A 26,271-nucleotide genomic window follows, 5' to 3' on the forward strand; every position below is an offset into this window, starting at 1 on the left:
TAAGATAAATAAATTATCATGTCTCCCAAAATGAATCATGGAGATAATGTGGGTATATATTAGGAATCTGAAGAATTGGGTGCTTGCCTCAAATTGAGCCAACAAAATCCATGGAGTGACCACTCTGGACAATGAGGAGATGCCTTCACTGAGAAAGGTGGCTGTAGTGAATGTCACGTTAGGTGATGTGATTGAAAGTTTACACCTGACAGGTGTAATCACCCAGTGTGTCACAGAATGTAGGAGGTGAGAGGTATTTTAGACAGCAGCTAGTCTAACCTCATTGTTCTACAAATTCTGAAACTGAGTCAGTGAGAAAACATTTCTCATCCACATCACAAATCCAGTTAACAGCAAATAAGGAACAAATCTGAGTTTCTGCCTTATGGGCTATTTACACTATTTGCACCACTTGCATTTTTATCATTGCCTTTACGTGGAATGTACAATAAAATTACTATGCTAGTTTTTTCTTTCTATATAGCAAATTATCACAAACTTATCAGTTTGGGCAATTTGCATTTATTTTCTTCGATAATCTCCTTTTTGATTAAATCACAGTCAATTGATTAGTAGCTGAAATTACATCTGTAAAATTCCAATTTCCATACAATATAACATAATTACTGTGTGATATTTCATCGTAAGGGGGTGGGGAATCAAGGCAGGATGTTTGGGTATTATCTCTATCACATCTGGTTAAATATTTTAACTTCTGTCAAAAAAAGAAAAATAACAGCCAATGCTCAATTGCTCTGTAATAAGTCAGCCCCTTTAACCACTGAAAGTTGATCCAGACAGGAACTTCCTTGGTGATGGAATTACCTTTCTTGGTCTTCATCAAACAGAGAATTATTTGGTCAGTAGTTTGGTCAGTTGACTATAGCTTATTATCAACCAGCTCCATAGATAAGGGTCCTATTTACTGTACAGTGTCGAGAGGAGAAACACATCTTAACAAATGTACAGTTTTTCCAAGATGGAATCATTTTATGAACTAAGATTTCCATTGAGATCACTCCTTGTCATTCTCTATCTCCTTATATGGCTTTGTTTTTCCTTGCAGGAATCTTTAAAACTGCCAATCATTGTATGATATTTCCATTGTCTTCCTTCCCCACTGAAATGTGAGGTCTATGCAGACAGAAATTATTTGTTTGGTTCACCACTTTGATCTTTGAAAGTGACTTGCTTTACTTACTTAATGTTTGAATAGTCCTTCCATTATCCTTGAAGTTCAATAACTTATCCAAGATAAGTCAGTGTCAATTGCTCTGTATCAGTTTTTATTCCCCCTGGGAAAATATTTTGGCCTTTATCCTTGCAGACTCAGGTCTTTATTTAGAGAAAATACACTTCTGTTATATATTTAAATTCCTTTTTTTTCCCTCTTCCATTGGCTGAGTTCTCAAATTGAGGGACATGGCTTATTCAAAGGTTCCTTCGTGCTACTGATGAATTATCTTTGTGTTGAAGGCTTTAATCTCTGGGCTCTTTCCTAGCATTCAGTCTACCTCCAGCTGAACCTCTATGTCAGTAATTCAAATTCTAGCCTTGTTTAGACATTTCTACCATATCTATCTGTCCTGTTTTGATGTTACCCCATCCTCATTTTGTTGTCATTTTTAATATTTAATTTTAAAGGTATTTTAATAGAAGGTTTACTTTCACAGCAAAATTGAGAGTGAGGTGCAGAAATTTCCATATACTTCTTGTTCCCACACATGCATAACCTCCTTCATGATCATTATGTTCCACCAGAATGGTGCATTAGTTATGCTGTCTTTGTTTCTAATTGCTATTTTTCTTTGTTTTTGTAATGTCTTTTTTTGCCTGACAACATCTTTTTGCTAAATTCACTCAAGTGAATTGATGGTCTTATTAAGTTTTCTATAAGGAGAACTTAAAAGGGTTTCCCTGCTCCACTTAGGTTCTTTTTTTCTTTCTCCCCTACCCCATCCCATACCCATCTGAGTACTTTTATCTGCAGCTTGAGATGTTTCTCCCTCCCTCTGTTTCTTCTCTGGCCAGTGGGCATAATGGTCATATGACTCTTCTAACATTCTCAGGCCATTCCTTTGATATGGCATGGTTCTCACTTTCTTCATAACTTTTTGGTTCTCTTTCAATACACACTTGAATGTAAGGGGTTGAGGCTGGAGCTCTGAGCAGCAACTCTTAATACTATAGCTCTGTTCATTTTTGCCTCATAGTTTTTCAATACCTTTTGTCAAAATTCATTATGAGTGTAACCTATTCCCATGAGAGAATACTTTCTGAGTTTTTATTATTTCCCATTGCAGGTAGACAACTTGGCGAAGAATGAGACTCTCAGGTAGTTCCTGCTTTGTCCGAACTTCTGAAGGTAAAAGTTCAATGCTTGAAATCTTCATCTTCTTCTCCTCCTTCTCCTTCTTCTTCTTTTTCTTCTTGTTCTTGTTCTTCTTCTTCTTTTTCTTCTTCTTCTCCTTCTTCTTCTTCTTCTTCTTCTTCTTCTTCTTCTTCTTCTTCTTCTTCTTCTTCTTCTTCTTCTTCTTCTTCTTCTTCTTCTTCTTCTTCTTCTTCTTCTCCATCTTCTTCTTCCCCTGCTCTCTTCCTCCTTCTCCACTTCCTCCTTCTTCTGTTCTCCAGCCTAATTATTTACTCTACTGTATGCTGTTCCCCATTGAGGGTAGTTGTACAAAAGTTCAAGGTTTTTTACATTTAATCTTCCCAGCAGAATAGCTTTTTAAGAATGGGGGAAGGAAGAAATCATACTGAGCCATGTCAAAATTGGTTTGTTTCTTTGGAAGAGTTTTCTAAAGATTGTTGATTTTCCCCCCCTTTTGCTTATAGTATTTTACTGGGTTTTATTGGTTTGATTTTTGCTCATTTTGTCAGGGCATGAGAGTCAATTCCTTTGACCAATTCACCTAGAATAATATCTGAATTATTATTTAAAAAATATTCTCTTCAGTTGGAGGCTTTTTTGTAAAAACACAGGTTTAATGAGGAAAGTATGAACTAGGAAGCAGCAGAGTTCATTTTAATCTGGTTATGTCACCTAAAATAAGTCATTTCACCTCTCTGGGCTTCTGCCTCTTCATTTATAAAAAGGAGGGGGTCAGATTATGTATTATGTAAGGCTGTTCTAACGTTCACATTCAACAATTCTGCACTTCCGTGACTCTATATTTATATAACTATATTTCTTTTATGCTGAGTAAGTAGAATGAATGTATAAAAATAACTTCAGTTACAGAAGGTCCAAAAATGTCGAGGGCAGTTTGAAAAGGTTTTAAAGAAACCTGCTTTTAATCTTTTCTATTTAAATAAAGCATTCTTGCCTAATGTGCTCTTTTAAAAATTAGATAAACTCTATTTTATATGGTATTTCATGATTTTTTCTTCATTTCTGCTAGTCAACAGTTTGATGAACATGGCACCAATTTTGCTTGCCAGTGTAATGACCCAGCTACCAACAATTGCTCTATTTCTCACTGGGTTCAATAATCTAAAGAATGTGCTAATTCCTTCTTCATGTATTTTCATTTTACCCTAGAGTAGTTGCTTTTTTTTGTACAAATATTAATCTAACCTAGTTTTACTATCAAAAATATTCTCATTGGGAGCATGTGTGGTAGGTAATTTTTTGTGTCAGCTCGGCTGGGCCATGGTGCCCAGATATTTGGTGAAACATTATTCTGTACATTTCTGTGAGGATGTTTTTGGACGTGATTAACATTTAAATTGGTGAGCTTTGTGTAAAGCAGATTGCACTCCATAGTATGGGTGGGATCCATCCAATCCGTCAAAGACCTAAACAGAACAAAGACTGACCTGGCCACCCACCAGCAAGGGGGGATTCTGCCTGCAGATAATATGCAGACTTCAAAGCAACATTGCTCTCCTGGGTTTCCATCTGCTGGACCACTCTGCAGAATTTGGACTCGCCAGTCTCCATAATCACATGAGCCAATTCCTTAAAATCAGTCTCTCTCTTTCCACATATATACATATATTCATTGCTTTCATTTCTCTGGAGAATCCTGACAAATACAGCATGACTTAATTACTTCCAAAACTGTGCGCATGATAAGAACACTGAATTTCTTAAGGCAAACATAATTCTTCTGGAGGGTGCTGAGGGGCTGAGGGGGGTGGCGGTGGGGAGTAGAAGAGCATAAGAATAAAACAAAGCTTCGTCTCAAGGAAAAACAGATCTCCTTATCTTTACTGAAGGAAAAGTGCTTGGAATTAAATCTCAAGTTGCTTTTGTTCCTTATAATCTGGGGTGTTCTGATACCACTTCTTATTTAGCTGCAGGTCTTGCCAATCTTTCTCCCATGATACAGCTACCTGTTTTTATGATTAGACATCTCTAATTTACCACCCAGTCTAGTTTTCAGTAAAACAGACTGTTTTCAGTTGTCAGTGTTGTTAATAGTTCTGCTCTATGATGAAACTGAAAAAAAAAAAGTTTCCCTTCTAAGAGCTAGTTGGCAGCTTGCCTGGGAAAGGCATGCCAATATCTCCTCGGCCACGTCTCTGGGCTCCTGCCAGCCCAGACTGCATACTTCATGGGTCGTTCACCTTCACTCATTCATAAAAGTACTGTCTTGTCAGAATATCGTGTTCATAAGTCGTGGCCTTCCAGATAAAATCCCAAGTCAGCTATCAAAATTTGCTTTTGGTTTATTTGTTTGTTTAAAATTTTTATGGAGGCCAAATGCCCTCAATCCATTAATCTCATCCATACTCTTTTGACCACAAACCTGTGTGCTGAGCCTACAAGGGCCAAAAAGGAAAAGATGTTGATACTTTCTCAGAGCCAGAGGCACTCAGCACACCTAGGCTGCTCACTCCATAAGTCAGTCATGTGCCTTTGAGATAACAGAGTCATGTTTCATCAGTCTTACTCATCTGGTCTCAGTGTTGGAAGAGCCATTTCTCACTGCAAGAGTGATGCTGTTGAAATAAAATTATTCTCCGGCTACATAAAGTCTGGCATATATTTTCCTGGCCTTCAACAATCTAACTCTATTTAGTTACTATAAAAAATTGAGAATTATTGGTAAGAGAAAGGAAATCTTTTAAAAGTTACCATTTTCGGTATATAAGATAAAATGGTAGGAGAACACATACTGTAATGTGTGTGCATTTGTATAAAAATTAGGATCCCCTAGGTTAGTAGGCCCTCATTTAGCAAAACAGTGCATCTCTGTATGTGGAAATGTAAAAAGCCAATTTATATTGTGTCACAAAGTCTTTATAATATCACAATTTATTTAGACAATTTGTTTTCTAGACTATAGAGGAATTATATAGAGGATAGAATAGGGAATTAATTCTATCCATGAAGAAAGTAATGTGAGGCGTTCTTACTCAAGAGCAGTTATTCAGGAACTTAGTGTCAATGAATCAATATGTTACTATGATCACTTCACAGTATGCTTAACAACAAAGGAAACAAAATAGCAAAGTATCTTTAAAAAAATGTATTGATGAAAAGATTATGGGCTTTGTTGTCAGACAACAAGGATTTGAATGGCAACTTTTCTGCTTCTGTATTACACAGGTGAAAATATTTCACCTCTCTGAGTCTCAATATCATCTGTATAATCATGCTATTATAAGATAGAAGGATTAAGGGAAATCATGTATATAAATGATCTAGAACTGTGTCTGGCACAAGTAGGTGTTCAATAAACATAATTTACCAACACCTTTTTCCTGGATCTCAATTTCCTTGACACCAATATGTGGGGAATATTTTCAAGTACAGGGAGGTTTGTGAGGATTAGATGTGATTCATGTCAATGCCCTTGTGCTGTACCAGGGAAAGTGTATGGATGCTGTGCACCAGCTGCTCAATTCTCAGCCCTTCCACCCCCATCCTGCTGGGTAGTGCAAAGATTAGAAAGCGAAAACTGGACTCTTTGGTCTGTTTGCAACTGAGTTCTGGTCACCTTTGCAATGTGGAACAGTGAAATAAAACGGAGGTGTCTACTTGTCACCTTGACCTTCTTCTGAGATTTTAGCAGCACTGTCAAGGTGAGAAGTCTTTCTGCAGGACATACAATGGTCATGCTCAAGCTTCCCAGTGATGAGAGACAGTTGCTCCATGACTCCCATGGTGCACACCTCTGGTTTCTAGCTGCCCCATTTCCTAGATCACAGCTCTGATCTTTGAACTTGATGGTTTTGGTAATGGTCTTACAGGAATCAGATCACTGGTGTGTCCCTTGTTTTCCATTCTGTGATACATTCCTGGAGACCCACTAAACTTTTTTCCAAAACATTTTTTGAAGCACTGAATTTCTTCTAAGAATTTATTTTCTATTTAAATCTCCACGGTATTTTCTATTTCCTGTACAGGTCCTAAGTGACCCCCAATTTGTCTTTAAATGATATTTCTCTGTAGTTTTCCTTGACTTCAAGGGAATTACCTTGTAGCTGGGGGTGGAGGCCCAGTGTGGAGGGTGAGAACACATGAAACTTACCAAGAAAAGTCCAAGTCTGTCTGTGAGTGATTGCAGGTGGCTACATGGCCCACGAGTGGTTGGGAGCCATGGGAGAAGGAAGGAGACAGAACGCGACAATGTGATAAGAGGGGGCTGAGCCTGGTGAGGGTCTTCAGTGGAGTAGGTGAGAAAACAAAAGGAGGACCTTCTCCTGTCATGGCACAAAAACATTCTCCCACTGTGATTGGAGTGAAAAGAAGCACGATTCTTCCCAGATAAACAGGAACACTTGAGAAGAGAGAGAGAGAGAGAGAGAGAGAGAGAGAGAGAGAGAGAGAGAGAGAGAGAGAGAGAGTTTGGTTCTATTTCCACAGAGTTTATAATAAAAATTACTGTGATGTGAGGTGCGTAGACTGAATTCCAGGGTTCCTGGAACTCAGAAAGCGGTCATTCACCTCCTGGGATGCTGTACATTGGGAATTGGGAATGGGGGTGGGGCTGGGTTACTGGGAAATAGCTGAGTGACTATTTTAGGATCAACATAAATTAGTTTGGTCTATTTTCTTTTTTTCATCTTTGGCAAACAAACAAACAAAAAACACCTCTTTTGATGGTTTTTCAAGTTATGCAGGAGGGCATTTCACTCCTTCCTCAACATATGAATGGTCAGTTACTGCATGGCCTGACCACTCTATAGGTCATTCTATAGACCATTTCTATAGGTCTGCATAAAGAGTCCTTTATGCAGACCTATAGAAACAATTTTCATTTAATGATACAAAGTACACTTTATTTATTTATTTATTTTTCAAAGTACACTTTAAAAGAAATGGACAGAAGTCGTTAAGGAGTCTATAGGATGTACGAAGAAAAACAGGAATAGAAAAACTATAAAAATAACATAGCTATTACATTAAGATCTCAGCCAACTTTTCAAATGAGATTAGAAAATAGATTCTCTTAATTTTATGGCAGTCTTTTCATTATGTTGCTCCCCAATGCCTTTATAAGAGAAAAGGGCTTTGTAAATTAGATTATCTTATTACAAATTTCCAACAGGATGTATATTCTCTGTCGCCCCTTATTTTTCTGTGAATAGTCCTTGATGAATAAGCAGTGGGTGGGCTGGGTAAGATTACATAAGACCCAAACTAAAATTTAAAACACCTCAGTGATTTTACCTAAGATGACTGCTATATGCACATCTAGTACTTAATTTGCAAACAGGAAAACATGTTTTGCAAGTTGGGGCAAGAAAAATTCCAAGCTCAAATTACTACTATGAAAAATATTTAATCAAAGCAACATGTACCCCAGAAATCACTGACTAGTTTCCCTTCAGTACTTAGCATGCTCTTCTGAAGTACAACGTTTTATTTACTGAAGACTACAACACTTTCTTATGCATCATTGACAAGCAAATTTAAATTTCTTTGTATTGTAGTTAATAGTCATAATAGCTAATATTTGATTATTGTCTTTTTTTTTCTTTACTACTGTGTGTGAAGTGGCTTTTTGGCAGGTTAGTAGTTGTTAATTTTTTTCTGCAAGCACTTCCTCCCCTTCAGGGAAGTTTTATTTTAGGTTTTGCCTGCTCAGCACTTCCTTGTATTTGTTGAGTGCTCAGGTGAGCAAAGCCCTTAGCTGAGGAAGAATCACCTGAGAGGTGTGATGTTTGTTGGCTACTATACCATCCTAAGAGGCATCTCTGGGATTGAGTGAAGTGGGAAATACATTGTCTTTTGTCATTATAGTTATTTGAAGCTTCTGGAATCTCCAGATCAAAAAGGTAGGAAATTAAATTGCTTCCACTAAATGCTTTACAAGCTAGGTCTTTTAATTTTACTTTTTCAGTTTCCTCTATACAGACTCTGCAAGGAAGTATTTACCTATTTATTTCTCAGATGACGAAACATAGATTCATCAGGGCAGATTTTTTTTGTGGCCATGTACTTCATGTACAGGTATGGGTGTGGCTGAGATATTTTTCTTTCCTTTTCTCCTACTGGCTCTCAAATCCCTTTTGTTTCTCTTTAGTGATAGCTATATAGTTGTCAGGCTAAAACCTGTAGGTTGTTTTGGGAAGTATTGGACGAGAACAAGTGCTAACTTCACCAGGGTAAAAAGTGGCAGCTATAAACCACTAAACATTTACCTGTGCTAAATCTTCTGCGTCATTTACAATTTATCACAACCTTCAGAGCAGTTTTGTACTGGCAGATGTTTAACTACAGCTCTTTAGAAAAAAAAAAAAAAAGTATTTGCCAATTTCTGTGGTGCAAAATCCCCAAGATGGCAGAATTCCATCTCCCAGTGTGAGGTCACAGAAGGCAGAGTCTGGAAGAGATGCACATAGTGGCTCCTGGGCCATCTGGAACCTGGACTCCAGCAAAACACTGCCTGGAAAGTCATTACTGCTAATCGCCCCATTTCACAGGTGGGGAAACTGAAGCTGGAAACATCTGGCAACTCTCCTGAGGTCACATATTAGAAAGTAGCATTGCTGGGGATGGAAACATGGACTATCTGATTCTAAAGCATTTAAACAGCTTTGGGGATGATTAAACTGTTAAAACTGCAGCGAGAAGCTTATTTTTCTACTTCTGTATAATTTTATCAGCATACTATTAAGAAAGACCGAACAAGAGGAGCTGCCTCTCTCACCTAGCGGGTAAAATGTGTGTGTTCTTGGTTTGCTTGCTTTGTTTTATTTTCCTTAAAGGTTGTTTCTCCCCATCAACAAAATCATGCAATCTTATGGACAAGGTAGTTACAACCCTTCTTAGAAATCTAGGTAAAATACTAATTGCACAGTGAGAAGAGTCGGTTAGCCCTGGAAGGTGGGTGTCGGTGCACAGGTAATAGGATTCTGTTCCTCTGCTCGGGTGCAGAGCCTGCTCCAGCTCCAGTATTCTGCTGAACTGTGGACAGAAAGTCTTACAGGGATGGGAGCTATGGTACCAGGATGAATACAGCACCTTGCAGAGAGGTCACTTTTTCCAACCAGTTTATTATTGGAACTGTTTCTCTTCTTATGAGTTCCTGTTGTTGGAAAGGAGCCTAATGCTTTCTTTAAATCTATTTTTCAGGAAACAAGGAAACAGAAAAGTACTCAAGCTTTATTTAAATGAAAAGTGCTGGGTATTTACCGGTAGTTAATCTGATTTTGAAAGGGCAGTCTTTTCCCAGTATAGACAGAGAGCTTGGCTTCAGTGGGTGAATTTTTTTCCTGTTTGTTTTTTCATATTATCTGGTGTTAATACCTTCAAGTATACCTTGAAAAAATTACCTTAATTAATAAAAATGCTATTTTAGTTTTATTTGCTGTTTACCTCGTGAGCTATTTGTTGTGTAATCTGTTACAGATTACATGTATTACAGAATACATGATACAGATTCATAAAAATAAACCAAGAGGATTAAACACACATGGATATCCGGGTCTCTCTCTCTCTTTCACACATAAACACACGCATACCCCACCTACACACAGGCCTGTGCACACACACTTCTAACTTTGAGATAAAGCTAAAAGTACCTGCTGTTTGAAATCACTTCCAGTGGTGCTTAAAAAGGATGTTTCCCACCGAGATCAAAGATGGTCCTTCTCTGTTGAATCAGGGCCTTTGCCTTGGTTGTCAGGGTGCAGCCATGACTCCTGGGAAAGCAGAGCATAGGGTGTGTACTGTGGGCTCATTTAAGCCAGGTTTTGTTTAAAAACAATCTTTCCCAAAGCTATTTATAATTCTTTGGCTGAGAAGAGTGCAATTTCAGTGTAAGTAGATAGTAAAAGGAAGCAATTCCATTCTGTCGTGCAATGGTCCTTTTAAAAAAAAGGAAGAACGCACGAGATTAGAAGTCAGAAGTCCTTGTGGACACTTCTTACATTGCTATTATATGTTATGGGGCTGCAGATATATTACTTACCATTCCTGGGTCGTAATGCCCATATGTGTTTGCTTATTCTCATTTGTATATACCTACAAGAATGGGAAATGACGTGGGGTTCTTAAGTAGATTATATCATATAAACTGTAAGTAACTTGAAGATACTTCTCAAATTGCAAGTATACATCCTCCAAAGATTCTGATTCTCTGGTGCGAGGGCATGTTCGCCCCTCCTCCCATCCTTCTGCATACACGTATATAATGGAAATTACTGGATTTTCTCTCCAGGGTCCTTTCCAGCCCTGAAATTATATGACTCCAAAATTAACTCACTTCTCTGAAACCTACACGAACATCATTTGATCACTTGGTCATAATAGCTTGTCCATAATATTCATGAATGAAGAAACCTCTCTAATGGTTTTTCATATTTTATATAGTAGCTTCCATATACTGAGTGCTTATAATATGCCAAATACTTGGCTAATCTTTTCACTCATATCATCAATTTTAAAGTCACTGAATTATCAAAATAACCTTATGAAGATTTATTATTTCCTTTTTATGGGTAAGAGAACTAACAGGGAGTAGATATAACTGACATTAAGTGAAAGATTTGTATCTGTAGATCCTTAGAATTCTTCATATTATTCACTATGTAAATTCTAGATAATAAACATTCAAATCTCTTTGAATTTAATAGACATACATGTATTCATATATAAGATTAAAGTTCAATCATTTTTCAGTTAAAAACAGAGTTCTAAGGCTTTTACTTAGTTTGAACCTACCAAGAAAGTAACAAATTTGCCCTTCAATCTAGTTATCTTTTTAAAAATAATGTTCTCTTAGTCCTTAGTAAAAGGACTTTCACAAAAGAGTTATAAAATACAAGAAAGGTAAACTGAATCCTCCATAAGCCATCACCTATATAATCAGATAGCCTTTATTTAATAATGTATCATTTAAAATCCAAAATGATTTATAGTTATATACAAATGTTTACATTATTAATTATTTTTCTAGTATTAACAAAATTTTACCTTCCCTAAATCACCATTCAGATAATAATAAAAGGAAATAACCCAAATATAAATCAATGGGAGTTGCATACAATATGGATTGAAAGACAATGAAGAAATACAAAACACGTCACGTTATATTAGCATTCAGAGTTTAGAGAAAAATTCACCTGGGATTGGATCCCAGCTGGGACATGCACATCATATTGAGGGTGAGTTTCCTCCTGTCTAGAATGAAATGTAAGTGCCTAGTATAGTTCCTACCTTTTATCACATATGAATAATCCATCTCTTCCTCTTACTCGTGGGACGGTAATGTGGGTATAAAATTTATATAGAAACACTTTATATCCAATAATCTTGCTTTCATCAAACCAGACATATTCTTATCATGACTACTGCAAGCAGAGCGTATAGGAGAAACAAAAAGCAGTAAATAAAAAAGCAAGGAACTTGGGGATGTGGAAGTAGATAACAACCATCTAATTGAACCTAAAAATTCGGTTTAGAGGCACCTGGATGAGTCTGTGCAGTTGGCACGCTGGTCTCTGTACCTATGGAACCATTATGGTAATTTCTCAATGTAGATGTAACCTCTGTGTGAGGAAGACCAATTTTTCATATCCCTTAAGCTTTGAGATCCTTTGAGATGGGTGTGATATTTGTTTTCTGATGATAAGTGACAAGGCGTATTGAGCGAGTGAGAGGAGGAAGAGCTTGGAAGCTTTGCTGGAGGAGAGCACACTGCTGAATCCCTCCTTGCATCCTAGGAGGCAAGATTTCATCATTTAACTGGTGAGGGTGTTAGCACGTAGCCAACCTAGTTTACTTCCTAGCAAGGACTAAATGCTTACTTTTGATGCTAAATTAAAAACAAAAAGTTGTCTACCTTTCTACTTTAGAAAGTAAGTATAAAATATATTATTTTATTGTTTACTCATTCTGTGGTCACTAGATTTTCAACAAAAGTGAAGAGAAATGAAAGAGGAGAGAGGTTTTAAAAATGGATGTTTTGGGTCAAGTTTATTATTTTTATTATTATTATAGTTCAACGTTTCAGATGTACAACAAAGTGATTCAGTTATATATATGTATATACATATATATGTATTCTTTTCCACATTCTTTATACATATATATATTCTTTTCCACATTCCACTCTTATAGGATATTATAAGATATTGAATATAGTTCTCTCTGCTGTACAGTATTTAAGACTTCTCTATTTGGCATATAAGTGTGATATAAAGGTGACATTCGATAGCATCTTGAAAGTTCTTTAGAACTCATCTCTAGGCTATATGTAAATTTTAACTGTATAAAACTTATTTCATTTTAAATTTAAGATTGACCTGAATGTCATGTGGCTCTGGAAAATATTGGCATATACGGTTAGTTGTTATTCATTGAAATTAATTCACATTCCTTTCTGAAATTGTTTTTCTTCTATTCTTCAAACGGTAGACCACAAATCTCTGATGTCTACCAATTTTGTACCTAAAGATGTATAATCCATTGAGTCATGCACTTTTGTCTTGCCACTTATAAAAAAAAAATAAAACAAACGAGTGGACTCTAACTCCATTTTACATTTTTTTTTTTACATCTTTATTGGAGTATAATTGCTTTACAATGGTGTGTTAGTTTCTGCTTTATAACAAAGTGAATCGGTTATACATGTACATATGTTCCCATATCTCTTCTCTCTTGAGTCTCCCTCCCTCCCACCCTCCCTGTCCCACCCCTCTAGGTGGTCACAAACCACCAAGCTGATCTCCCTGTGCTATGCGGCTGCTTCCCACTAGCTATCTATTTTACGTTTGGTAGTGTATATATGTCCATGCCACTCTCTCGTTTTGTCACAGATCACCCTTCCCCCTCCCCATATCCTCAAGTCCATTCTCTAGTAGGTCTGTGTCTTTATTCCTGTTTTACCACTAGGTTCTTCATGACATTTTTTTTTCTTAAATTCCATATATATGTGTTAGCCTACGGTATTTGTCTTTCTCTTTCTGACTTACTTCACTCTGTATGACAGACTCTAGGTCCATCCATCTCATTACAAATAGCTCAATTTTGTTTCTTTTTATGGCTGAGTAATATTCCATTGTATATATGTGCCACATCTTCTTTATCCATTCATCTGATGATTGACACTTAGGTTGTTTACATCTCTGGGCTATTGTAAATAGAGCTGCAATGAACATTTTGGTACATGACACTTTTTGAATTATGGTGTTCTCAGGATATATGCCCAGTAGTGGGATTGCTGGGTCATATGGTAGTTCTATTTGTAATTTTTTAAGGAACCTCCATACTGTTCTCCATAGTGACTGTACCAATTCACATTCCCACCAGCAGTGCAAGAGTGTTCCCTTTTCTCCACACCTGCTCCAGCATTTATTGTTTCTAGATTTTTTGATGATGGCTATTCTGACTGGTGTGAGATGATATCTCATTGTAGTTTTGATTTTCATTTCTCTAATGATTAATGATGTTGAGCATTCTTTCATGTGTTTGTTGGCAGTCTGTATATCTTCTTTGGAGAAATATCTATTTAGGTCTTCTGCCCATTTTGGGATTGGGTTGTTTGTTTCTTTGTTATTGAGCTGCATGAGCTGCTTAAAAATTTTAGAGATTAATCCTCTGTCAGTTGCTTCATTTGCAAATATTTTCTCCCATTCTGAGGGTTGTCTTTTGGTCTTGCTTATGGTTTCCTTTGCTGTGCAAAAGCTTTGAAGTTTCATTAGGTCCCATGTGTTTATTTTTGTTTTTATTTCCATTTCTCTAGGAGGTGGGTCAAGAAGGATCTTGCTGTGATTTATGTCATAGAGTGTTCTGCCTCTGTTTTCCTCTAGTTTCTGGTCTTGCATTTAGGTCTTTAATCCATTTTGAGCTTATTTTTGTGTACAGCATTAGGGAGTGATCTAATCTCATACACTTATATGTTCCTGTCAAGTTTTCCCAGCACCACTTACTGAAGAGGCTGTCCTTTCTCCACTGTACATTCCTGCCTCCTTTATCAAAGATAAGGTGACTATATGTACGTGTGTTTATCTCTGGGCTTTCTATCCTTTTCCATTGATCTATCTTTCTGTTTTTGTGCCAGTACCATACTGTCTTGATTACTGTAGCTTTGTTGTATAGTCTGAAGTCAGAGAGCCTGATTCCTCCAGCTCCGTTTTTAGTTCTCAAGATTGCTTTGGCTATTCGGGGTCTTTTGTGCTTCCATACAAATTGTGAAATTTTTTGTTCTAGTTCTGTGAAAAATGCCAGTGGTAGTTTGATAGGGATTGCATTGAATCTGTAGATTGCTTTGGGTAGTAGAGTCATTTTCACAATGTTGATTCTTCCAGTCCAAGAACATGGTATATCTCTCCATCTGTTGGTATCATCTTTAATTTCTTTCATCAGTGTCTTATAATTTTCTGCATACAGGACTTTTGTCTCCTTAGGTAGGTTTATTCCTAGATATTTTATTCTTTTTGTTGCAATGGTAAATGGGAGTGTTTTCTTGATTTCACTTTCAGATTTGTCATCATTAGTGTATAGGAATGCCAGAGATTTCTGCGCATTAATTTTGTATCCTGCTACTTTACCAAATTCATTGATTAGCTCTAGTAGTTTTCTGGTAGCATCTTTAGGATTCTCTATGTATAGTATCATGTCATCTGCAAACAGTGACAGCTTTACTTCTTCTTTTCCAATTTGGATTACTTTTATTTCCTTTACTTCTCTGATCGCTGTTGCTAAAACTTCCAAAACTATGTTAAATAAGAGTGCTGAGAGTGGGCAACCTTGTCTTGCTCCTGATCTTAGTGGAAATGCTTCCAGTTTTTCATCATTGAGGACAATGTTGGCTGTGGGTTTGTCATATATGGCCTTTATTATGTTGAGGAAAGTTCCCTCTATGCCTACTTTGTGCAGGGTTTTTATCATAATGGGTGTTGAATTTTGTCGAAAGCTTTCTCTGCATCTATTGTGATGCTCATTTGGTTTTTCTCCTTCAATTTGTTAATATGGTGTATCACGTTGATTGATTTCCATATATTGAAGAATCCTTGCATTCCTGGAATAAACCCAACTTGATCATGGTGTATGATCCATTTAATGAGCTGTTGGATTCTGTTTGCTAATATTTTGATGAGGATTTTTGCATCTATGTTTATCAGTGATATTGGCCTGTAGTTTTCTTAATTTGTGACATCCTTGTCTGTTTTTGGTATCAGTGTGATGGTGGCCTCATAGAATGAGTTTGGGAGTGTTCCTCCCTCTGTTATATTTTGGAAGAGTTTGAGAAGGGTAGCTGTTAGCTCTTCTCTAAATATTTAATAGAATTCACCTGTGAAGCCATCTGGTCCTGGGCTTTTGTTTGTTGGAAGATTTTTAATCACAGTGTCAATTTCAGTGCTTGGTCTGTTCATATTTTCTATTTCTTCCTGGTTCAGTCTTGGCAGGTTGTGCATTTCTAAGAATTTGCCCATTTCTTCCAGGTTGTCCATTTTATTGGCAAAGAGTTGCTTGTAGTAATCTCTCATGATCTTTTGTATTTCTGCAGTGTCAATTGTTACTTCTCCTTTTTCATTTCTAATTCTATTGATTTGAGTCTTCTCCCTTTTTTCTTGATGAGTCTGGCTAATGGTTTATCAATTTTGTTTATCTTCTCAAAGAACCAGCTTTTAGTTTTATTGATCTTTGCTATCGTTTCCTTCATTTCTTTCTCATTTATTTCTGATCTGATTTTTATGATTTCTTTCCGTCTGCTAACTTTGGGGTTTTTTTGTTCTTCTTTCTCTAATTGCTTTAGGTGCAAGGTTAGGTTTTTTTAATTTTATTTATTTTTATTTTATTTTTTGGCCACACTGTGTGGCATGTGGGATCTTAGTTCCCCGACCAGGGATCAAACCCATGCCCCTCGCACTGGAAGCACAGAGTCTTAACCACTAGACTGCCAGGGAAGTCCCCAAGGTTAGGTTTTTATTCGAGATATTTCCTGTTTCTTAAGGTAGGATTGTATTGCTATAAACTTCCCTCTTAGAACTGCTTTTTCTGCATCCCATAGGTTTTGGGTTGTCGTGTCTCCATTGTCATTTGATTTCTCTTTGATTTCTTCAGTGGTCACTTCGTTATTATGTAGTGTATTGTTTAGCCTCCATGTGTTTTTATTTTTTACAGGTCTTTTCCTGTAATTGATATCTAGTCTCATAGCGTTGTGGTCAGAAAAGATACTTGATACAATTTCAATTTTCTTAAATTTACCAAGGCTTGATTTGTGACCCAAGATATGATCTATCCTGGAGAATGTTTCATGAGCATTTGAGAAAAATGTGTATTCTGTTGTTTTTGGATGGAATGTCCTATAAATATCAATTAAGTCCATCTTGTTTAATGTATCATTTAAGGCTTGTGTTTCCTTATTTATTTTCATTTTGGATGATCTGTCCATTGGTGAAAGTGGGGTGTTAAAGTTCCCTACTATGAATGTGTTACTGTCCATTTCCCCTTTTATGGCTGCTAGTATTTGCCTTATGTATTGAGGTTCTCCTATGTTGGGTGCATAAATATTTACAATTGTTATATCTTCTTCTTGGATCGATCCCTTGATCATTATGTAGTGTCCCACTTTGTCTCTTCTAATAGTCTTTATTTTAAAATCTATTTTGTCTGATATGAGAATTGCTACTCTAGCTTTCTTTTGTTTTCCATTTGCATGGAATATTTTTTTCCATCCCCTTACTTTCAGTCTGTATGTGTCTCTAGGTCTGAAGTGGGCCTCTTGTAGACAGCATATATATGAGTCCTGTTTTTGTATCCATTCCACCAATCTGTGTCTTTCGGTGGAAGCATTTAGTCCATTTACATTTAAGGTAATTATCGATATGTATGTTCCTATTCCCATTTTCTTAATTGTTTTGGGTTCGTTATTATAGGTCTTTTCCTTCTCTTGTGTTTCTTGCTTAGAGAAGTTCCTTTAGCATTTGTTGTAAGTAAGGCTGGTTTGGTGGTGCTGAACTCTCAGCTTTTGCTTTTCTGTAAATGTTTTAATTTGTCCATCAAATCTGAATGAGATCTTTGCTGGGTAGAGTAATCTTGGTTGCAGGTTTTTCTCCTTCATCACTTTAAATATGTTCTGCCAGTCTCTTCCGGCTTGCAGAGTTTCTGCTGAAAGATCAGCTGTTAACCTTATGGGGATTCCCTTATGTATTATTTGTTGTTTTTCCCTTGCTGCTTTAAATATGTTTTCTTTGTATTTAATTTTTGACAGTTTGATTAATATGTGTCTTGGCATATTTCTCCTTGGATTTATCCTGTATGGGACTCTTTGTGCTTCCTGGACTTGATTAACTATTTCCTTTCCCATATTAGGGAAGTTTTAACTATAATCTTTTCTAATATTTTCTCAGTCCCTTTCTTTTTCTCTTTTTCTTCTGGAACCCCTATAATTCGAATGTTGGTGCATTTAATGTTGTCCCAGAGGTCTCTGAGACTGTCCTCAGTCCTTTTCATTCTTTTTTCTTTATTCTGCTCTGCAGTAGTTATTTCCACTATTTTATCTTCCAGGTCACTTATCCATTCTTCTGCCTCAGTTATTTTGCTATTGATCCCATCTAGAGTATTTTTAATTTCATTTATTGTGTTGTTCATCGTTGCTTGTTTCATCTTTAGTTCTTCTAGGTCCTTGTTAAATGTTTCTTGCATTTTGTCTATTCTATTTCCAAGATTTTGGATCATCTTTACTATCATTATTCTGAATTCTTTTGCAGGTAGACTGCCTATTTCCTCTTCATTTGTTAGGTCTGGTGGGTTTTTATCTTGCTCCTTCATCTGCTGTGTGTTTTTCTGTCTTCTCATTTTGCTTATCTTACTGTGTTTGGAGTCTCCTTTTTGCAGGCTGCTGGTTCGTAGTTCCCGTTGTTTTTGGTGTTTGTTCCCAGTGGCTAAGGTTGGTTCAGTGGGTTGTGCAGGCTTCCTGGTGGAGAGGACTAGTGCCTGTGTTCTGGTGGATGAGGCTGGACCTTGTCTCTCTGTTGGGCAGGCCCACATCTTGTGGTGTGTTTTGAGGTGTCTGTGGCCTTATTATGATTTTAAGCAGCCTCCCTGCTAATGGGTGGGGTTGTGTTCTTTTCTTGTTAGTTGTTTGGCATAAGGTGTCCAGCATTGTAGCTTGCTGGTCGTTGAGTGAAGCTGGGTGCTGGTGTTGAGATGGAGATGTCTGGGAGATTTCTGCCATTTGACATTATGGGGATCTGGGAGGTCTCTTGTGGACCAGTGTCCTGAAGTTGGCTCTCCCACCTCAGAGGCAGAGCACTGACTCATGGCTGCAGCACCAATAGTGTTTCCTCCACTTTGCTCAGAATAAAAGGGAGAAAAAGTAGAAAGAAAGAAAGAAAGAAAGGAGGGAAGGAGGGAGGGAGGGAAGGAAGGAAAGAAAGAAAGAAAGAAGATAAAATAAAATAATTAAAATAAAAAATAATTATTAAGAAAAAAAATTTTTTTTTAAAAGAAACAAACAAACAAAAAACGGATGGATGGAACCCTAGGACAAATTGTGGAAGCAGAGCTATACAGACAAAATCTCACACAGAAACATACACATACACTCACAAAAAGAGGAAAAGGGGGAAAAAATAATAAATCTTGCTCTCAAAGTCCACCTCCTCAATTTGGGATGATTCGTTGTGTATTCAGGGGTTCCACAGATGCAAGTACATCAAGTTGATTGTGGAGCTTTAATCCGCTGCTTCTGAGCCTGCTGGGAGAGATTTCCCTTTCTCTTTTCTTTGTTCGCACAGCTCCCGGGGTTCAGCTTTGGATTTGGCCCCGCCTCTGCCTGTAGGTTGCCGGAGGGCGTCTGTTCTTTGCTCCGACACACAGGGTTAAAGGAGCAGCTGATTTGGGGGCTCTTGCTCACTCAAGCCACGGGGAGGGAGGGGTATGGAGTGTGGGGCGGCTGCGGCGGCAGAGACCTGTGTGACGTTGCACCAGCCTGAGGTGCGCCGTGCGTTCTCCTGGGGAAGTTGTCCCTGGATCCCAGGACCCTGGCAGTGGTGGGCTGCAACAGGCTCCCCGGAAAGGGAGTGTGGATAGTGACCTGTGCTCGCACACAGGCTTCTTGGTGGCGGCAGCAGCAGCCTTAGCGTCTCATGCCCATCTCTGCGGTCTGCGCTTTTAGCCGCGGCTCCTTTAGGCAGTGCTCTTAATCCCCTCTCCTCGTGCACCAGGAAACAAAGAGGGAAGAAAAAGTCTCTTGCCTCTTCTGCAGGTCCAGACTTTTACCCGGACTCCCTCCCGGCTAGCCGTGGTGCACTAACTCCTTCAGGCTGTGTTCATGCCGCCAACCCCAATCCTCTCCCTGTGCTCTGACCAAAGCCTGAGCCTCAACTCCCAGCCCCGCCCGCTCCAGCGGATGAGCAGACAAGCCTCTTGGGCTGGTGAGTTCCGGTTGGCACCGATCCTCTGTGCGGGAATCTCCCCACTTTGCCCTCCGCACCCCTGTGGCTGCGCTCTCCTCCGCGGCTCCGAAGCTTTCCCTCTCAGCCACCCGCAGTCTCTGCCCGTGAAGGGGCTTCTAGTGTGTGGAAACCTTTCCTCCTTCACAGCTCCCTCCCACTGGTGGGGGTCCCATCCCTATTCTTTTGTCTCTGTTTATTCTTTTTTCTTTTGCCGTACCCAGGTATGTGTGGGGTTTCTTGCATTTTGGGAGGTCTGAGGTCTTCTGCCAGTGTTCAGTAAGTGTTCTGTAGGAGTTGTTCCACGTGTAGATGTATTTCTGGTGTATCTGTGGGGAGGAAGGTGATCTCCACATCTTACTCTTGCGCCATCTTCCCCTCATCCTCTCTGCATTTTTTTAACTTGCCTGAAATAGAGTTGTCATCCAAGCCTAACATGTTGTTGTTGAATTATTTGGGGGGAAAGTCCCCCAATGAGATGACATGGAAATTTGACATTGGATCAGCTTGTGACCTTTAGTCTGACTACGTGTTACCACCAAATGCACAGAAACCACCTGGGGCAGGGGCAGGGGAGCCGGCCTCATGCAGTCTTTCTTGAGAAGGTTCCTAATTGCCCACTGTGGTTTTACATCTTCTTTACCACATTCAAACAGCTCTTTACTTCTGCTTGAAACCTCTCCTATTTGACTTCTTTCTTTTGTTTTTAAAAATTGTCTTACTTAGCACATTAGCTCATTGTCTCATTAGCACATTTTATATTCCTCACTTCTTAACTATTTTGCTGTCACATCTGGTCAACCAGTGCAACTTTTAAAAATTATGTAATTCATGTATTAATGTTTCTTTAAGCCGAGTATGGTTAAATCAACAGTGGTTACTGGTTTGATTTTCAGCCCAGAGACCACAATAAAGTCTGCTTCTGTACATCAGATGTGTTGATTAATACATTGCAGAATTGGGCTCAGATTTTTACAGCTTGGGTAATTGATGAGAAGTCAGAGATTGGGGCTGTATAATTAAGTTAGCTGGAAAATGAATGCAGAAATTGGCTTTGTGATTTGATTGGTTTAAACTCTATGAATATACTTACCTCATCCTTTTGAGTTAAATTTGGTGCCACAAAAATTATGTTAGCTACATCTCTGCAATGTTATATCTTCAGGGCAGTGTTCTTTTGCTGTCTTTGAAGAAATGATGTGTATACAAAACACAATAACTACCAGCAATCCAGAAACAAAAAGATTATTTTCTCGTTCGTTGGTGAAATGTGCTTGATATTTTCCTATACCTTTACTTTCTCAGCTGATCTTCTAATTAACTTCTGTACAGTAAATAATTATAGTGCTGTGGCTACAACTGAATACACTAAAGTCTGCTACTAGGATTAACTTGTCCTACTCGTCAGCAACATCAGGCAGTATTTATGCACAGAAATTATGCTAAGCAAGAACAGTCGTTTGAGAGCCATATGCCATAATTTACTGTATGATGGTGGGTATATCCAAGGAAAAACACAGAACTCACCAGAGTGACTGTCTTTTAAAGACTAGGATAAGTCTAACTAGTTGGGTGCTACCCATTAATTACAAAATAAACACAAGTAGTAAGGGGATAACCAAATTAATGGAATGATTTCCTTACTTGGTCTTTTCCTCTCCCCATCTCCCCTATCGATCTCCATCTCCATCACCATCTCCATCCCCATCCCACCCCCATCTCCATCCCCATCTCCATCTCCATTTCTTTCTCTCTCTAGCCCTCAGCTTCTGAGAGTTTAAACCACACAGACTTTCCATCTTAATTACACAGATACCTCTAACAATGCTGTAATATGTCTATTTCCTTTCTTGACTGGTACTGTCTTAGTGGGTGAAATCCTGAAATTTGGATGGTATAATTTTCTTTAAAAGCAAACATATTGTGTAAAAGTTTCTTGCAAATTAATCATGACTGACTCAGATAGATTAAAAAAAACACAAAAAACAGGCTGTGTCTTGAATAAAAGAACAAACTTTAGGCAGGTGCCACCTAAATTATTCTGCCTCTTTCTTTTCAAACTTACTTTATTAACACCATTTATTCCCCTTCCCCATATCACATTTCTCAGAATGCAGATGATGCTTCTGATTAATCAGTTTTTAAAATAATGCTCATCTGGATATCATTGATGATTTTATGTCCACTATATGCAAATATTTTAAAAAATGATAAAACTGAAATGAATAATAAAAATTTGAAAGACCACTTTTATCAACAGAAAAGTTATGTATGGGAAAAATCTCTAAGTTGGAGTACTATTAAATAATTATGAAAATACATTTTGAACTTTTGTGGAACATGTGTTTTAAAGCAAGGAAGAGTTGAATGCAATTGGAATAAATGTAGTGACCTTATAGCTGATAAAGCCATGCTTCCATGGTGACAATTTTAACCCTGATGGAGATGTGGTGTTTTATTTTAATCTCAAGAGAAGATGATACTTAGGGGAAAAGCTCACATTTTCTGTATGAATGGAGTTTTGGGAATTGGATGTTGTTTGCTTGAAACACTGAAGAATAGTAGGCATCTCTGCTGTGGGTGAGCTGCCTGAGTTTTGAGATGCTATAGACCTGTTGACTGTTTATTCTTGATATCAGTTCTCATTTTAACATGTGCATGTGAGATACTAATCTTGCATGTGAGAAAATAACTATTTGATTACAATGCCATTTTTTTTGGAAGAGTTTGAGAAGGATAGAGGGAGGAACACTCCCAAATTCATTCTATGAGGCCACCATCACCCTAATATCAAAACCAGACAAAGATATTACAAAAAAAGAAAATTACAGATCAATATAACTGTGAACATAGATGAAAAATCCTCAGAAAAATATTAGCAAACAGAATCCAACAACATATTAAAAGGATCATACACCGTGATCAAGTGGGATTTAACCCAGGAATGCAAGGATTCTTTAATATATGCAAATCAATCAATGTGATAACCATATTAACAAATTAAGGAATAAAAACCATGTGATCATCTCAAGAGATTCAGAAAAATGTTTTGACAAAATTCACACCCATTTATGACAAAAACTCTCCAGAAAGTGGGCATAGAGGGAACCTACCTCAACATAATAAAGGCCATATATGACAAACCCACAGCCAACATCATCCTCAATGGTGGAAAACTGAAACCATTTCCTCCAAGATCAGGAACAAGACGAGGTTGCCCACTCTCACTGCTATTATTCAGCATAGTTTTGGAAGTTTTAGCCACAGAAATTAGAGAAGAAAAAGAAATAAAAGAAATAAAAATTGGAAAAGAAGAAGTAAAACTGTCACTGTTTGCAGATGACATGGTACTATACATAGAGAATCCTAAAGATGCTATTAGAAAACTGCTGGAGCTAATCAATGAATTTGTTAAAGTAGCAAGGTACAAAATTAATGCACAGAAATCTCTTGCATTCCTATACACTAACAATGAAAAATCAGAAAGAAAAATTAAGAAAACAATCCCATTTACCATCACAACAAAAAGAATAAAATACCTAGGAATAAACCTACTTAAGGAGGTAAAAGACCTGTACTCAGAAAACTATAGAACACTAATGAAATAAATCAAAGATGACATAAACAGATGGAGAAATATATCATGTTCTTGGATTGGAAGAATCAATATTGTGAAAATGACTATACTACACAAAACAAGCTACAGATTCAATGCAATCCCTATCAAATTACCAACGGCATTCTCTACAGAATTAAAACAAAAATTTTTTACAATTTGTATGGAAGCACAAAAGAGCCCGAATAGCCAGAGCAATCTTGAGAACTAAAAACAGAACTGGAGGAATCAGGCTCCCTGACTTCAAACTATACTACAAATCTACAGTAATCAAAACAGTTTGGTACTGGCACAAAACAGAAATATAGATCAGTGGTACAGGATAGAAAGTCCAGAGATAAATGCATGCACATATGGTCACCTAATTTATGACAAAGGAGGCAGGCAAGAACATACAATGGAGAAAAGACAGTCTCTTCAATAAGTGGTGCTGGGAAAAGTGGACAGCTACCTGTAAAATACTGAAATTAGAACACTCCCTAACACCATACACACAAAAAAAATTCAAAATGGATTAAAGACCTAAATATAAGACCAGACAATATAAAACTCTTAGAGGAAAACTTAGGAAAAACACTCTTTGACATAAACCACAGCAAGATCTTTTTTGTCCTGCCTCCTAGAGTAATAGAAATAAAAACAAAAATAAACAAATGAGACCTAATGAAACTTAAAAGCTTGTGCACAGCAAAGGAAACCATAAACAAGACAAAAAGACAACCCTCAGAGTGGGAGAAAATATTTGCAGATGAAGCCACAGACGACGGATTAATCTCTAAAATATACAAACAGCTCATGGAACTCAATGTCAAAAAACAAACAACTCAATTAAAAAATGGGCAGAAGACCCAAATAGACATTTCACCAAGAAGGCATACAGATGACCAAGATGCACATGAAAAGATGCTCAATGTCACTAATTACTAGAGAAATTTAAATCAAAAATACAGTGAGGTATCACCTCACACTGGTCAGAATGGCCATCATCAAAAAATCTACAAACAATAAATTCTGGAGAGGGTGTGGAGAAAAGGGAACCCTTTTGCACTATTGGTGGGAATGTAAATTGATACAGCTACTGTGGGGAACAGTATGGATGTTCCTTAAAAAACTAAAAATAGAACTACCATATGACCCAGTAATCCCACTACTGGGCACATACCCTGAGAAAACCATAATTCAAAAGGACACATGTACCTCAGTGTTCATTGCAGCACTATTTACAATAGCCAGGACATGGAAACCACCTAAATGTCCAATGACAGAGGAATGGATAAAGATGTGGTACATATATGCAATGGAACATTACTCAGCCATAAAAAGGAATGAAATGGCGTCATTTGTAGAGATGTGAATGGACCTAGAGTCTGTCATACAGAGTGAAGTAAGCCAGAAAGAGAAAAAAAATATCATATATTAACACATATATGTGAAATCTAGAAAAATTGTGTGGATGGACCTATTTGCAGGGCAGGAATAGAGACATAGACGTAGAGAGTGGACATGTGGACATGGAGAGGGGAGGGGAGGGTGGGATGAATTGGGAGATTAGGATTGACATATATGCACTACCGTGCCTAAAATAGATAGCTAGTGGGAACACGCTATAAAGCACAGGAAGCTCAGCTGGGTGCTCTGTGATGACCTAGGTGGATGTGATGAGAAGTGTGGGAGGGAGGTCCAAGAGGGAGGGGATTTAGGTATACGTATAGCTGATTATCTTCTTCATACAGCAGAAACTAACACAACATTGTAAAACAATTATACTCCAATAAAAAAAATAATTACAATGCCTTTTCCAAAGGCTTCTATTTGTATCAGTTTAGGAGGTCATGAGTGGTAATAACAACTCTCTTATTCTATGTCCCCCTTCTCTTCTATCCTCCAACCACATCATAATAGTAAGTTTTAAAGACAATTCTTTGTGTTTTTACCCAAAGGAGGGGAAGGAAAGTTGGAAACACATGGAAATTCATAGACACTAGCTAAAAAAATCATGGTCTATCTTTATAATGAAATGCTTTCCTGACATTAACAATGAGAAAACTTCGTACATGTTGATATATGGACTTGAACTCTAAGATATTTTGGAAAAGAGCCATGTTTTGGATTTACCACATTTTGGGGGGAAAAAAAACTACGTATGTCAATATGTTTGTAAATATACCTGCATGATTTGTATCTGTAAGGTATAAAATCTACTGGTTAATAGTGTTTAACTCTGGGGAGGGAACTGAGTGAACAGGGCCATAGAAGAAGACAGATTTTTTTTTCCTATACCTTATTATACTTCTTGGATTTTGTGTCATGCAGGTGGATTGCCTACTCAGACAAACAAAGACAATGCTATAGGGCAGAATGAGCAAGTATTTCGTAGTGGGATGTAAGTCAAGATTTGATTCCAGACCTGATTACTCAACTACAAGTGTGACCTTAGATGGATTTTGTAACTTCTTGTTGATATCCGTCATCTCACAAGAGTTTTGTAAAAGTTAGATGTTGTGCTGGAGTTGGAAGGACCTGACATCCATGAAGATTGTAATAAATGTTGTTCTTTTCTGTCAAGGCCACCATCAACATTAACTTGAGACCAGTAGTAACCCTGGAGCCCCAGTACTCCAGAAAGGATGGGAGTTCGCACTGTACAGGGTAGGGCAATTCTCTGTCCTTCCAGCACCTTCAGAAATGGCACTTATTTCAAACATCAGAAAAGTAGTTGGTAGTTTCCATTGTGTCAGAGCAAGAGTAGGACTGGAGGTAATGACTCTTAAGTAAGAGTCGTACGTGGTAAATTACATGAAAATAACTTAAAGCCCCATGGAATCATTTTCTTTGCTTCACCCCCAAACCTC

The sequence above is a fragment of the Phocoena sinus genome, chromosome 13 (genome assembly GCF_008692025.1).
Source record: "Phocoena sinus isolate mPhoSin1 chromosome 13, mPhoSin1.pri, whole genome shotgun sequence".
Taxonomy (NCBI): Eukaryota; Metazoa; Chordata; class Mammalia; order Artiodactyla; family Phocoenidae; genus Phocoena; species Phocoena sinus.